The sequence below is a fragment of the Staurois parvus genome, unplaced genomic scaffold (assembly GCF_062004578.1).
Source record: "Staurois parvus isolate SC_StPar_1 unplaced genomic scaffold, SC_StPar_1.0 ptg000827l, whole genome shotgun sequence".
Lineage (NCBI taxonomy): Eukaryota > Metazoa > Chordata > Amphibia > Anura > Ranidae > Staurois > Staurois parvus.
In genome coordinates this window covers 8,406,871-8,420,000 of record NW_028318623.1, presented here as the reverse complement: position 1 = coordinate 8,420,000, position 13,130 = coordinate 8,406,871, and the positions used below count along the sequence as shown (strand labels likewise).

The window sequence follows — 13,130 nt, the reverse complement described above, 5'->3', positions numbered from 1 at the left end:
AAAATGAATGTGAATGAAAGGGTCAAGACTCCCAAAAGTGATATTTTAGTAAAAATAGAAAATAGAGTTAGATCTCCCATGCCATAATTCCAAGTACTTCTTCTGTCCACCTGGGAGTTGTTGTGTCCTTGCACACCTTTGTATGTTCCAGCTTCTTTCTTTACTTTCTTTATAATATAAATCAAACACAAAATCCAGTAGGGATGGCAGGAGCAGTAGTGCAGAGCTGTTTTGTTCTTTCATTTTTTTGTACCGACTATTTTTAGTCAATTGAGCTCTGGAAGGTTTTACCCCCTTCTTGACCAGGGCACCACATGCTTTTCGGTGCTGTGCTACTTTTACTGGCAATTGCTCAGTCATGCAACACTGTACCCTAATGAAATTTTTATCATTTTTTTCTCACACAAATAGAGCTTTGATCACCACTTTCCTTTGATGATCGCTGTTACAGTGATCAGTGCTAATTATTATTATTTATTATTATTATACAGGATTTATATAGCGCCAACAGTTTGCGCAGCACTTTACAATATAAGGGAGACAGTACAATTACAATACATTTCAGTACAGAAGGAATAGGAGGGCCCGGCTCGTGGAGCTTTCAATCTAAAGGAAGGGGGAGGTGATACAAAAGGTGATAGCTACGGGGGATGATCTGGCGGAGGTTATTCAAGTACAGTTCTTAGGTGGAGGTGGGGTAGGCTTCCCTGAAGTGAGTTTTCAAAGATCGCCTGAAGGCAGACAGGGTGGGGGCTGACCGGACATGCTGTGGTAGGGAGTTCCAGAGGATGAGAGAGGCTCTGGAGAAGTCCTGGAGGTGAGCGTGGGAGGAGGTGATGACGGAACTAGAGAGGAGATTATCATGGGAGGAGCGGAGTGGGCGATTTGGGCGGTATCTGTGGATGAGGTCGGTGATGTAGCTAGGGGCAGTGTTGAGGATGGCTTTGTAAGCTGTGGTTAGTATTTTGAATTCTATACGTTGGGTTAGTGGAAGCCAGTGAAGGGATTGGCAGAGAGGGGCAGCAGTCGCTGATTGGTTGGTAAGGTGTATGAGTCTAGCAGCAGCATTCATAATAGACTGAAGGGGGTATAGCCTGTGTAACGGTAGACCAGTGAGGAGGGAGTTGCAGTAATCGAGGCGGGATATAACCAAGGCGTGGATAAGTTGTTTTGTGGTGCCATTGGTCAGGAAGGGGCGGATTTTGGAAATGTTCCAGGGGTTGAGGCGGCAGGATTTAGCCAGTGAGTGGATGTGGGGCCCAAAGGAGAGGTCAGAGTCTAGGATTATGCCTAGCACCCTGGCATGAGGGGAAGGACTAATGGTAGTGCTGTTGATTTTAATGGTAAAGTAGGGGTAGCTCTCCCCATTGTGTTTTCCCCTATGCTAGCATTGTGTCCACAGTAGCATTTGCATAGGCAGGGCAGAGTAGGACTGGCCATAGAGGGATTACTTTGACGCAGTTGGCCAGCTTAAGCATGTATTGCAGTATGTGTGAACTAAATATCCCTATTTATTGCATAGTCTGCATGAAAGGGTATATACCAGTGTGCAGAGGGTCCTTCAGAATTTCCAATTTCATCATAGAGGCGCTCAGTAGCAGAGTGGAGAAGGTCAGGGCTGAGGTGATGGAGGTTTCTACAGGTGACAGTTTGCTGGTTGGAGGCATGGGAGGTAGGAGGCAGGGAGAGTGTGAAGCTGATAAAGTAGTGATCAGAGAGAGGAAAAGGGGTGTTAGAGAGGTTACAGGGAGTGCATAGGTGGGTGAATACAAGGTCAAGGGTGTTGTCATTGGAGTGGGTGGTGGATTGTGACCATTGTGTTAGGTTAAAATAGGAAGTTAGGTTGAGTAGTTGAGAGGAGGCAGGGGTGTAAACATTGACTGGGATGGTAAAGTCGCCGAGGATGATGGCAGGCACCTCAGAGGAGAGAAAGTATGATAGCCATGCTGAAAAATCATCGAGAAAGCGTGAAACTGGGCCCGGGGGCCGGTAGATGACAGCGATCCTCAGACAAACAGAAAAAAGACAAATACAGTGCACTTCAAAAGAGCAGAGGGACAGAGACGGAGGGGCAGGAAGAACCTGGAACGTGCTTTGTGGGGAAAGAAGAAGTCCAACTCCGCCCCCTTTTCGTCTGCTGGGTCTGGGCGAATGAGTCCAGAGGCTGCCATGGGAGAGTGCAGCTGAGGAGACAGAGTCGGAATCCTGGAGCCTGGTTTCAGTAATAGCAAGAAGGTTGAGGGAGTGGGAGAGGAAGAGGTCATTGATAGTAGAGAGTTTGTTAGAGGCTGAGCGGGCATTCCAGAGGGCACATAGGAGGGAGGGGTTGGTGTGTGGAAGCAGGGGAATTGAGATGAGAGAGTGAGAGTTGCGGCTGCAGCCAGAAATCAGGACCTCCTTCCTCCTGCTTGTGACCCCTCTAGTGATAACTAAAGATTTATATAGAGGAGTCAGGACCTCCTTCCTCCTGCTGGTGATCCCTATCGTGATGCATCCTATTGTATTTGCTTCCCACACTGTTTGCTCATTTTGCAATGATCTGAAATAAGTACCCCCAAATCTTTTCTCTCTAGTACTGGCCAACACTGCACCCAAATCACAATATCCTCAAGTGACAACCAAAAACATATATAAAGATTTAAAACTACATTAAATAGTAGTAAAAAGCTCAGTAGTAAATAGTTCATAGCCCAGGGGCAGGGGTTAGAGACCTCTCCACGTGGTGTAGCCAAGCACCATGATGTGGGCTGATCCCAGGAGGCCTACCGCCTCTTGGTTTCTTCTGGGCTATGCTAGGCACATAGTCTAGGGTCTCCTCCCTTGCACATGGGGTACCTTTAATTGTCCTGTATCCATCAATGTTCCAGGACAAGGCTAGGGCCACTTTCAGGGAATACTTAACCCTAAGGTGGACCTCTCACCTGAGAGATGGTTGTACATCATGTAAACTTGAACAATAACTGTCCTCCAGTTAACTCTCTTGTCCCTGTTTCATTGTACACCTTCCTGTAGACTGTTGCATATAGGAAGGACACGTTGAGACTATTCCAACTCCACCTGTTCAAGCGTATCTCTGCCACCTCACAACCAGTAATGGAATGGGGCCCCGCCGAGCCCCTAGCTTGGACTCCATACTTGCACTAACTTAATTCTTGTTCCTCTTTTACATAAGCACAGGCCGAGGACCTCTGCAGTGCAGATCTGCTCTGGTTGCTATTTGAGATGGATGGTCTACGGAGTGCTGACAACATCTCTCACTGCAAGAGGCAATCTCACTTATCACAGGTGCATTTTTCAGGGCAGGCTGCTGTTAGAACCCCATTACTCTTGGCAACCACAATGGTGTCTTCATACCCCAATGTGCCTCAACTGACCCATGCTTTAGACTATGTATAGTGCCAGTTATTTGCATTACACCTCTTCTAGTAACTTAGACCAGGCAAAGGACAAATTTTCCAAAAGCTTTACTAAGAAGTTCTAAACATACAAAGTTCAAAACAAGTGCATTCTTCCCTACCATCCCTAATCCCTCACTCAGGCTTTTTGGCTGCCCCAGCATACCTGCATAGGCAAAAGTCCATGTTTGGCAGTGTCCAATATGGAAGAATCCGGGCTTGGCATCTTCAAGGCGGACTACGAGTCCCACTACATGGTAGAAGACTCCTGATGGTAGGTGATCTCAAGTGAGTACTCCGGCATCGGCATAGCAGGTAACCCCAGCGGTGGCAGCGGTGGCAGCGGTGGCAGCGGTAACAGCAGACAGGGAGACTCTTTGGACTCGGACCACTGTTCCCTTATATTGACTAAGGTCCAGTGGGTCAGACCCAAAAAAAACCCCACCATGACAAAGCCCGGTAAAGACCAGTAACCCTAACCCTCCTGCCCCGAGCAGCATCTAGTTAAACTCCACATAGGCAACCCACCTACAATCTCATAAACAGTTCAACTTTGTGTACCTCCCATAAAGTACTAAATATAGAGCAACATAGTAGAAATGGTCCTAATCTCTACACTGTAGGAAACATCAATAGTGACACAGAAGGGAGGAAAAAGAGTTTGAAAGCCCAGGGACAACACAATGCCTATGAACCATGGAAACGTGCCAGGGAGAAAAGGAGGCACTTCTGAAAGTGGGAACATTGCACATGAAAGGGGGAACATTGCCGAGCCACACTCCCTAAAGAGTTGCATTGCTCTTCAGAGGACACAGGGGGTGTATTTCATTAAAGAAATATTCATGTTATTAAATATCATTAACTTTAAATGGGGTGATTGGTCTGCTTGTGAAATAGGCTTCCTTTAATAAGCCTTCATTTTTCAAGCGGCAAGAGTGCTTAAGGCATGCTAAAGTAGACCCTAAGGCAACATAATGTGACATTTTTATGATTTTTTTTTTGTTTTAAAGGCTTTTTCGCTTAGTTGTTTCCTGGTAATCCTGTGGATAACGAACTTCCTATCTTTAGATGGCTGCACTTGCTCCTCCTTTGTATATCTGGCTGGAGTCTTGGCTGTCACCTAGGCTGCCCTTCAAATGCGGTTTTTGGATGTATTTTGTTACTCACCTAATGTAACAGACAAAAGGACGCAGAGGCAGAAGGCTGGGTTCAGTTCCATGTCAAATTTTCTCTAACCTTCTATGTAATGTGTGAAGATCTCCTGGGACTTTGACTTTGACTAATTATGGCCATTTTTATCACGTTTACTTATTAACCTGCTAAATGGATGAGCTAATTTTTTTAAAGTGAATTTTTTTTTTTTTTACGTGGGATGTGTACTTAGCTTACACAAGTGATATTAAAGCTTTCTTCTTTGATGATGTTTCCACAGTTCTGAGGAATTAAGATATTTCTTGGCAAAACAGCCAGTCTGTCCTAGGGTGATAACACTCACTCACAGTACTGTGTCTATGGAGAAGCAGAGTTGCCACCCTTGGAAGTATGTTAGAACCAGGGACAGACTGACAAAACATGGGGCCCCCGGGCAATAGGGGATCATGGGGCCCCTGTGTCCTTGCCCAAACTCAAAAAAGCCTATGAAAAAGGTATCAGGGGCATCTCATGGGGCCCCCTACTAACCTCGGGCCCTCGGGCAGTGCCCGAGTTTCCAAATGGTCAGTCCGCCCCTGGTTAGAACTACAGGACACCTCTGGCTCTTATCTTCAAAACATGAGTAAGTGTTATGTAGTTCACAAAGATAGCTGGGAACAATGCTAACTGACAACGTTTGTCAAAGGTAGAGAGCATAGGAAGTTACACACTTACTGGCTTTGTGCAGGATCAGCAGGTTTTTTTGCACTTATTGAACAGATATAATAGAATGCTTTCAATGGGGTATTTGACAGAGCCAGACATGTGTAGAATGGAAATATTTGCTCAGTTTCATTTCGGGTACATTCGTTATGTTACTAATTTTGTTATTTGTTTTCAGAATTTGTTTAGCTTTGTTTTGTTTATTTAGTCTTTTAGTTTTGTATCATTTGTTAATTTTCTAACAAATTTAGAATTTTTAGAATGATTATTTGAATTGGTCGAAAATTGCCACCTCATCCTTTACAACCACTGACAGCTCAATGTAAAAAAATTGCCAGCAATAAAAATTATAAAAAAATCTGCTTGGGTGCTTCTCCTCATCTATACCACAATTTTTATTTCGGTGTGGGGTTCCCCTTAAAATCCATTCCAGATCCGAAGGGCCTGGGATGAATTGGAAAGGGGATCCCCACACATTTTTTTTTTCTAATGCTTTAATTGCTGGAAATTGTTTTATTTACATTCAGCTGTCAGCTGGGAACCCACCTGACAGCTGATGAGTTATCAGTTGTTAAGGATGCCACGACCAGCTTGCTGGCCCGCTACTTAGCCACCAGCTATTCTTCAAATAGAATCCGGATCATCATTTTTTACCGAGTCAAATTGTTCTGAAAATTTGTTACAAAATTTAGAACTCGTTAGAAAATTAATATAAAAATGAAACTAAATGAATTTCGATGAGATTTGTTACTGTTTCATTTGGAGATTCTGATTTATCCTAATCTCCAAATAGCCAAAAATTTGCCTGAATTTATATTCGGAACAAAATTAATTTCATACATCTACACAGAGCAAAAGGAGGCAAATGAAAGAAGTTTATTATTATTGGTACTTATATAGCGCCATCAATTTATGCAGCGCTTATATATATATATTGTACATTGGCATCATCAGTCCTTAACCCTCAAGGAGCGTACAATCTAAGGTCCCTAACATTCATACATACACATACTAGGGCCAATGTAGACAGGATCCAATTAACCTACCAGCATGTCTATGGAGTGTGAGAAGAAACCGGAGTACCAGGAGAAAACCCACGCAGGCACAGGGAGAACATGCAAACTCCAGGCAGGTGGTGCCGGGGCTGGGATTCAAACCAACGACCAGAGTACTGCCAGATGGAAGTGCTAACCATTTAGCCACTGTGCTGCCCAATTTTATGTTGTTAGAATTTACACACATTTTAACCTCTTTCCAGCGGGTTAACTTCAGAGCAGGTGGGTCTTAGCCCCGGTTCACATATACGCGGCCGTGAGGGCCGTGTTTTTTTCATTTGAATGGACACCCGTGCCCCGTGACACGCAGGGAAGAAGTCCCTGAACTTCTTCCAAAAACGCAGCCCGCACGGGAACCTCTGTTCCCAGTACGGTTGCGTTTTCCAGTGCAGGCGGCGTACCATTAGAACCAAAGGCACCCACCCGCGGGTCCGCATTTCTCTGTGTGGGTGGTGCGGTTGTATGGATTTTTGTGCGGATCGACAGCGGCACCACCCGCACAGATGTGAACCTAGCCTTAATATCCAGCTGCCACAAATGCATCCATGCAGATCCAAGATTCTGTGCTGAGAGTGCACTCGCTACTTGCTCCTAGAACACTGAAAAACTGTTGCCGACAGCTCCCTGTTTGTGACCCGGAGGTCATTCCCCTGGCCCTTTTTTTTTTTTAACCTATGTATGCCAAGCTACCACACCTATCAATACTTCAATACTTTTCAGTTCACTGACTCAGAAAGATCTAACTTTGCTCTAGAACACTGGCTACATGCTTGTCTAGGTGGTTGACTTGGAAAGTATATAAGGTTCTGGATTAGTAAAACAGCCAGGGGAGCTAGCATTTTCAGAATGAGATCAGCGATAGCAGCCTATGTATTGCAACAGGACAGGTTTTCTTTGGGTAAAAATAGAAGCAATAATAGCTATCTAGTAGCAGGTGATGTGATGCAATAACAACTATCTAGTAACAGATAAATATAGGTAGGGCAGAGGAAAAGTACGTCAGAATTAAGAAACAATATTTCATCACTCATGATATATGTAGCAGCTATATTGTGCTGACAGCAAAAATAAATGTTGTTCGGTGCTATTGAACGTAACTGCTTTCCCTCCACCCTATAGCAGAAATACTGCTACAGGGCGGAAGGGCTGTGCAAAATCAGGTATATATAAGTGATTCTGCACCCGGCGATCGCTGAGTATCACTGATGGGGGAGAGACCTGTACGTAAACAATACAGATCTCTCCCCTGTCAGCTCCTGAATATTGCTTTGTATTGCTCTGTGCTGACACAGTGAAACGCACACACAGCACACCGCACCCAGTTAACCCTTTGATCGCCCAGATGTTAACCCCTTCCTGCCCAGTGTCATTAATACAGTGTCAGTGCTTTTTATTAGCACTGATCACCGTATTAGTGTCACTGGGAATGTCAGTGACAGTTAGTCAGTTCCCCCCAGTGTCAGAATGCCCACCGCAGTCCCACAATAAGTCGCTGATCGCCGCTATTATTAGTATTAACAAAAAAAAACCCAGTATATATACCGCCATTTGTAGACGCTATAAATTTCACGTAAACCAATTAATTTACACGTATTGCAAGGAAATACAGAATACATTTTGGCCTAAATTTATGACAAAATTTGACTTTTTAAATTTTTTTACTGTACATGTTTAATAGCAAAAAGTCCAAAATATTGTTTTTTTTCTCAAAATTGTCAGTCTTTTTTTGTTTATAGTGCAAAAAATTAAAAACACAGGTGATCAAATACCACCGAAAGAAAGCTCAATTTGTGGGAAAAAAAGGACATAAATTTCATTTGGGTGCAGTGTTGCATGACCGCGCAATTGTCAGTTAAAATAATGCAGCACTGTAATGTGAAAACTGTCCTGGTCAGGAAGGGGGGCAAATCCGCTGAAGGGCAAGTGGTTAAAGTGTATGTAAACCCTAACAGTAACCCCAACTATACCATTGATTCCCCTTCCTTAGCCTAACCCTAATTTCTTCTGCTTCGCACCGCCTTTTTTCCTGCTTGGTCTTTTTTACTACTCTTTTCTACTACTTATACCTCCTATTTCTCCCTATCACTTTTTCTTTTTTTCTGTTTCTTTACCTCTCCATGTTGGCCATGTTTTGGCCTTATCTTTTCTTACCTTTATTATCCCTTCCCTTTTTTCCACCTTTTAATGCCTTTCAAAATAAGGTGTTGATTGAATTTATTCAGGTCAAGAATCTGATATTAGTCAAGATTCTGGCCTTCGTTATGTAGCAAGTAAATGAATAAACCTCCTAGTAATACTATTACTAGGCTTCAGCTAGAGGGAGCTTGAAAAATCTGTAGTGTGACTTCAGGAGACTAATACCAACAAGCTCACGTTAAAGCCGGAATACAGTTGAGTAACACGTGTTTTGTGCTGTCCTCTTTGATAAAGGTTAATCACACTTGGTTTGTGCTATCTTTGTTCAGTTTTACTTTGGTTCTGACATTCACTTTCTCTGTTCAGTAACCTATATGTTAGTAACTCTCTAACACAAATTGATACGCTTTTGAATGTGCTGCCACTCTAAAGAAAGAAATTATATGTATAATGTGATCCAATTCTGTTTGACACACTAAACCCAGAATGCAAGTGAGCAACACGTGTTTTTAGGTTTTTTCATCCTATAATACCAGTGCGGAAAACAAACTGCTTAAATACTATCAGATAATAGAAAAGCCGGATATGCAAACACACACACACACATATACAGCATGTGTGTGTATATATATATATTATATATATATATATATATACATATATACAGCGTATGTGCCCCAGGGCCAATAAATAGACTACCTGAGATGAAATTGAGGCTTGTATAGTAGGTTAAACCATGGAATTCCTTAGATCAGTAGTCCATTAGTGAGTTAATACTTGATGACGGGGGCATAAAAATCTATGAAATCAGGGTACATTGAAAAGTATCACTTCTCCAATATGCTTCAAAGTCCATCTCAAGGCATCTTCATGAAGCTACATTCCATGACCGGCTAGCATGTTAGTTGCAGATTGAAAAAGCCAAGTGGTAAAGGTAATGCCATGCATAGCGTAGTAGTTAATGATGGACTGCAAGCAAGGAAAACAGCATCCAAGTGACAGGTGCGGCATAGAGAAGACTAATCAGCATAGGTAAGGCTGTGCCACTAGATATTGCGGGATTATGGAAATTGTGTATAGCATGTCATAGCAGTACAAATTAACACCAAAGCTCAACCCTATTGTAAAGTCCACTTGGGGAGCAGGACCAATCGCGTCCCTGGTGTGTACCAGCGCAGGCTATATCACTAATTATTGCTCCAATAGTCCGTAGTCTTCAAAACATCCGCACAAGATCTTACCACACTTGGGTACCCTCTGGGTTTTACCCTTTCCTCCGTGGTCAATTCTCCGTGTGCTGTTTCCCTATTAGAGATGCAATCTGCCCGTACTCTTCACTCCTCGTCTACTGCCATCAAAGTATCGTGGGGGGGCGGGGCAAAGAAACGTCATGTGAAACCCAGTGATGTCAACGCGTTTTGCTTATATGCAAGCGTAGCAAGGCGAAGATTTTTTGTTTTTTTTTAGGTGAGACTTTACTTAATTACCCCACTGACAACATATATATGTTCAATGAAAAAAACCTGTTGGTTCTGTGCATAAGGTCACAAGCAGATGTGTATTATCATGTGTGCATGCTAAGCAGCGGGTGCATGTGCTGGCTCAGCACTGGTATTGGCACCAATTGATTTACATAAGTTGGAGTGTGACATGGACAGATTACTACCGGTAAGTTGTCTTCAGATAGTTCCTGAATAACCTGTAACTTGACCTGCTTCTTCTGCCTTCCTGTTCCTGGCTTGACTTTGACATGTCTCTGCATTCTTGTTTGCCCATTATGACCTCAGCCAATGTTTTGGACTGCTTTCTGCCCTCTGATTCAGAATCATGTACCCTGGCTGTTAACTGACCTCAGCCTGTATCCTGATGCTGCCTTAGTTACTTATTTCTCACTGCCTGGCTGTTACATACCTTGGCCTGTAGCCTGATACTGGCCCTAACGTCTTAACCAATACCTTGCTGTCCAGCTATTGACAACTTACTATGTCCTGGCTATGTTCTTGTCTTCTGATCAGATGCTACCATGTTCCTGTATCTGGTTCTTAACCAGTTGTCCGCAGTTGTCTGTCCCTCACACCCAACATCAGGTGCTGCCCGCAACATTGGTCCTTGTGGCACTCTGTGTCCTTGTAGGCAGGGGGTAATCTTCTGTATCTATAAAGCCCGCCCATGGCAGGTTGTAGGAGGTTGGGGGTCACCTTAATCTCTCTCTCTCTCTCTCTCTCTCTATATATATATATATATATATACATATATACATACAGTTGTGTTCAAAATAATAGCAGTCAGACATCACTAACCGGATCAATCACTGTTTTTGGTAGCAATGATATTTCTACATGGCAAATAAATTACTAGCAGGTGTAGTAGAGTAATAGAGATCCAACAGACCCAACAGTCATGAAATGCATGCTGCTGATTCTATGTAATTGAATCACTAATTAAAAAGGGGCATGTTCAAAATAATAGCAGTGTGGAGTTCTATTAGTGAGGTCATTCATTCTTTGAAAAACAGGTGGAAATTATTGCCCTTATTTAAGGAAGGAAGGCAACAAATGTTGTACATGCTGGTTACAGTGCATTTCTCTCTGAAATTCTGAAGAAAATGGGTAATTCCAGACATTGTTCAGAAGAACAGCGTACCTTGATTAAAAAGTTGATTGGAGAGAGGAAAACATATAAAGAAGTGCAGAAAATGATAGGCTGCTCAGCTAAAATGATCGCAAATGCTTTAAAATGGCAACCAAAACCTGAGAGATGTGGAAGAAAGCGAAAAATTACCATTCAAATGGATAGAAGAATAGCCAAAATGGCAAGGACTCAGCCAACAATCAGCTCCAGGAAGATGAAAGAAGGTGTAAAGTTCCCTGTGAGGACTGTTACAATTAGAAGATGCCGATGTGAAGCCAAGCTATCTGCAAGAAGCCCCCGCAAAGTCCCACTGTTGAAAAAAAGACATGTGCTGAAGAGGTTACAATTTGCCAAAGAGCACATTGACTGACCTAAAGAAAAATGGTGCAACATTTTGTGGACTGATGAAAGTAAGATTGTTCTTTTTGGGTCTAGTGGCCGGAGACAGTTTGTCAGACGACCCCCAAACACTGAATTCAAGCCACAGTACACTGTGAAGACAGTGAAGCATGGTGGTGCAATCATCATGATATGGGGATGTTTCTCATACTACAGTGTTGGGCCTATTTATCGCATACCAGGGATCATGGATGAGTTTGAATACATCAGAATACTTGAAGAGGTCATGCTGCCTTTTGCTGAAGAGGAAATGCCCTTGAAATGGGTGTTCCAACAAGACAACGACCCCAAACAAACCAGTAAACGTGCAACATCTTGGTTCCAGACCAACAAGATGGACGTTATGGAGTGGCCAGCCCAATCCCCGGATCTTAATCCAATAGAAAACTTGTGGGGTGACATCAAAAATGCTGTTTCTGAGGCAAAACCAAGAAATGGAGAAGAACTGTGGAATGTGGTCCAATCATCCTGGGCTGGAATACCTGATCACAGGGGCCAGAAGTTGGGTGACTCTATGCAACACAGATGTACAGCAGTTCTCAGAAACAGTGCGACTACAACCAAATATTCATTAAGTCATTCAAAGGAAAGCAAAATCTTCAAACATTTTTCGGTTTATATAGTGAATGTTTGAGTTTGTAAAGAAGAATACAAACACTGCTATTTTTTTTGAACAGTCTAATATTCACTTTTCTTCAATTTTGTTTAGAGGAACAACACAAATTTGATCTATTTTTCTTCGTGTTTTGATTTGGAATAGAATGTGTAGTGTACCCAATGCATTTGTGTGGATGGAAATAAAAGCTATTAGAAGGATTTTGAGCTTTATTCACTTTTTTCAACACACTGCTATACTTTTGAACACAACTGTGTGTGTATATATATATATATATATATATATATATATATATAGTTAAGGAGGAGACTGACGGGATGTAGTGGTCTGGTGCTGCTAGCATGTGAGGCTTAGGGGACTTTAAGAAATGCCCCTCTAGAATAGTTCCGAAGTTGCTATTGGAGAAGTAAACCTAAGCTAAGGAATTGTATTGAGAACTTTACTTGGAAATGCTGAATCGTACCCCCTGAATTGTTCTAAGAACTACTAAAGTTTATGGAAAAAGGCGTAACAGAATGTTGGAACTGCTTTGTACCACCTATACCATTTCTGCTTTTTTTAAGTAAACTATCTAAAACGGTTGACCATGTGTACAATCATTTATTTGAAGAAGTGGGACTCAGGCTAGGGGATTTGAGTAGCCAAGATGGTGGACTTCCTCCATAATACAGGAGTTTGGTACCCCATTGTGTTGCTGTCGCAGGAAGATTAAATTAAATGCCCAGGGCCAGCATGGTCCTTGCTGGTGGCCAACCAGGGATGTGCTTACATTCTCACATTCCCTGTCACCACTACCAGGGGTATTAGACAAGAAGTATAAGAGAAGACCCCTCTTCAGCCTTCAGAGGAGATAATGAAAGGTGGAGGTGTTCTAAGAATTCAAATTAGGAATGAGCAGCCTGGGGTAATAACACTGATCCTCTATATCTACAGAACAATGAGTATGCATAATCTCACCCTAGTAGAGAAAGGCAGGCCATTGATTATGAGATTTTCTTTCTTGCAACCTCAGTTTACAGGAAAGAAAATTGCTTGATTCTCCCA

At 42.7% G+C, this 13,130-nt stretch overlaps 1 protein-coding gene across 1 annotated transcript in view; it reads right to left on the bottom strand.

Annotated features, from left to right (window-relative positions):
* Positions 1-13,130, bottom strand: part of LOC149443912 (cell adhesion molecule CEACAM5-like) — a 93,976-nt gene that overhangs the window by 11,531 nt on the left and 69,315 nt on the right. The window lies entirely within an intron of this gene.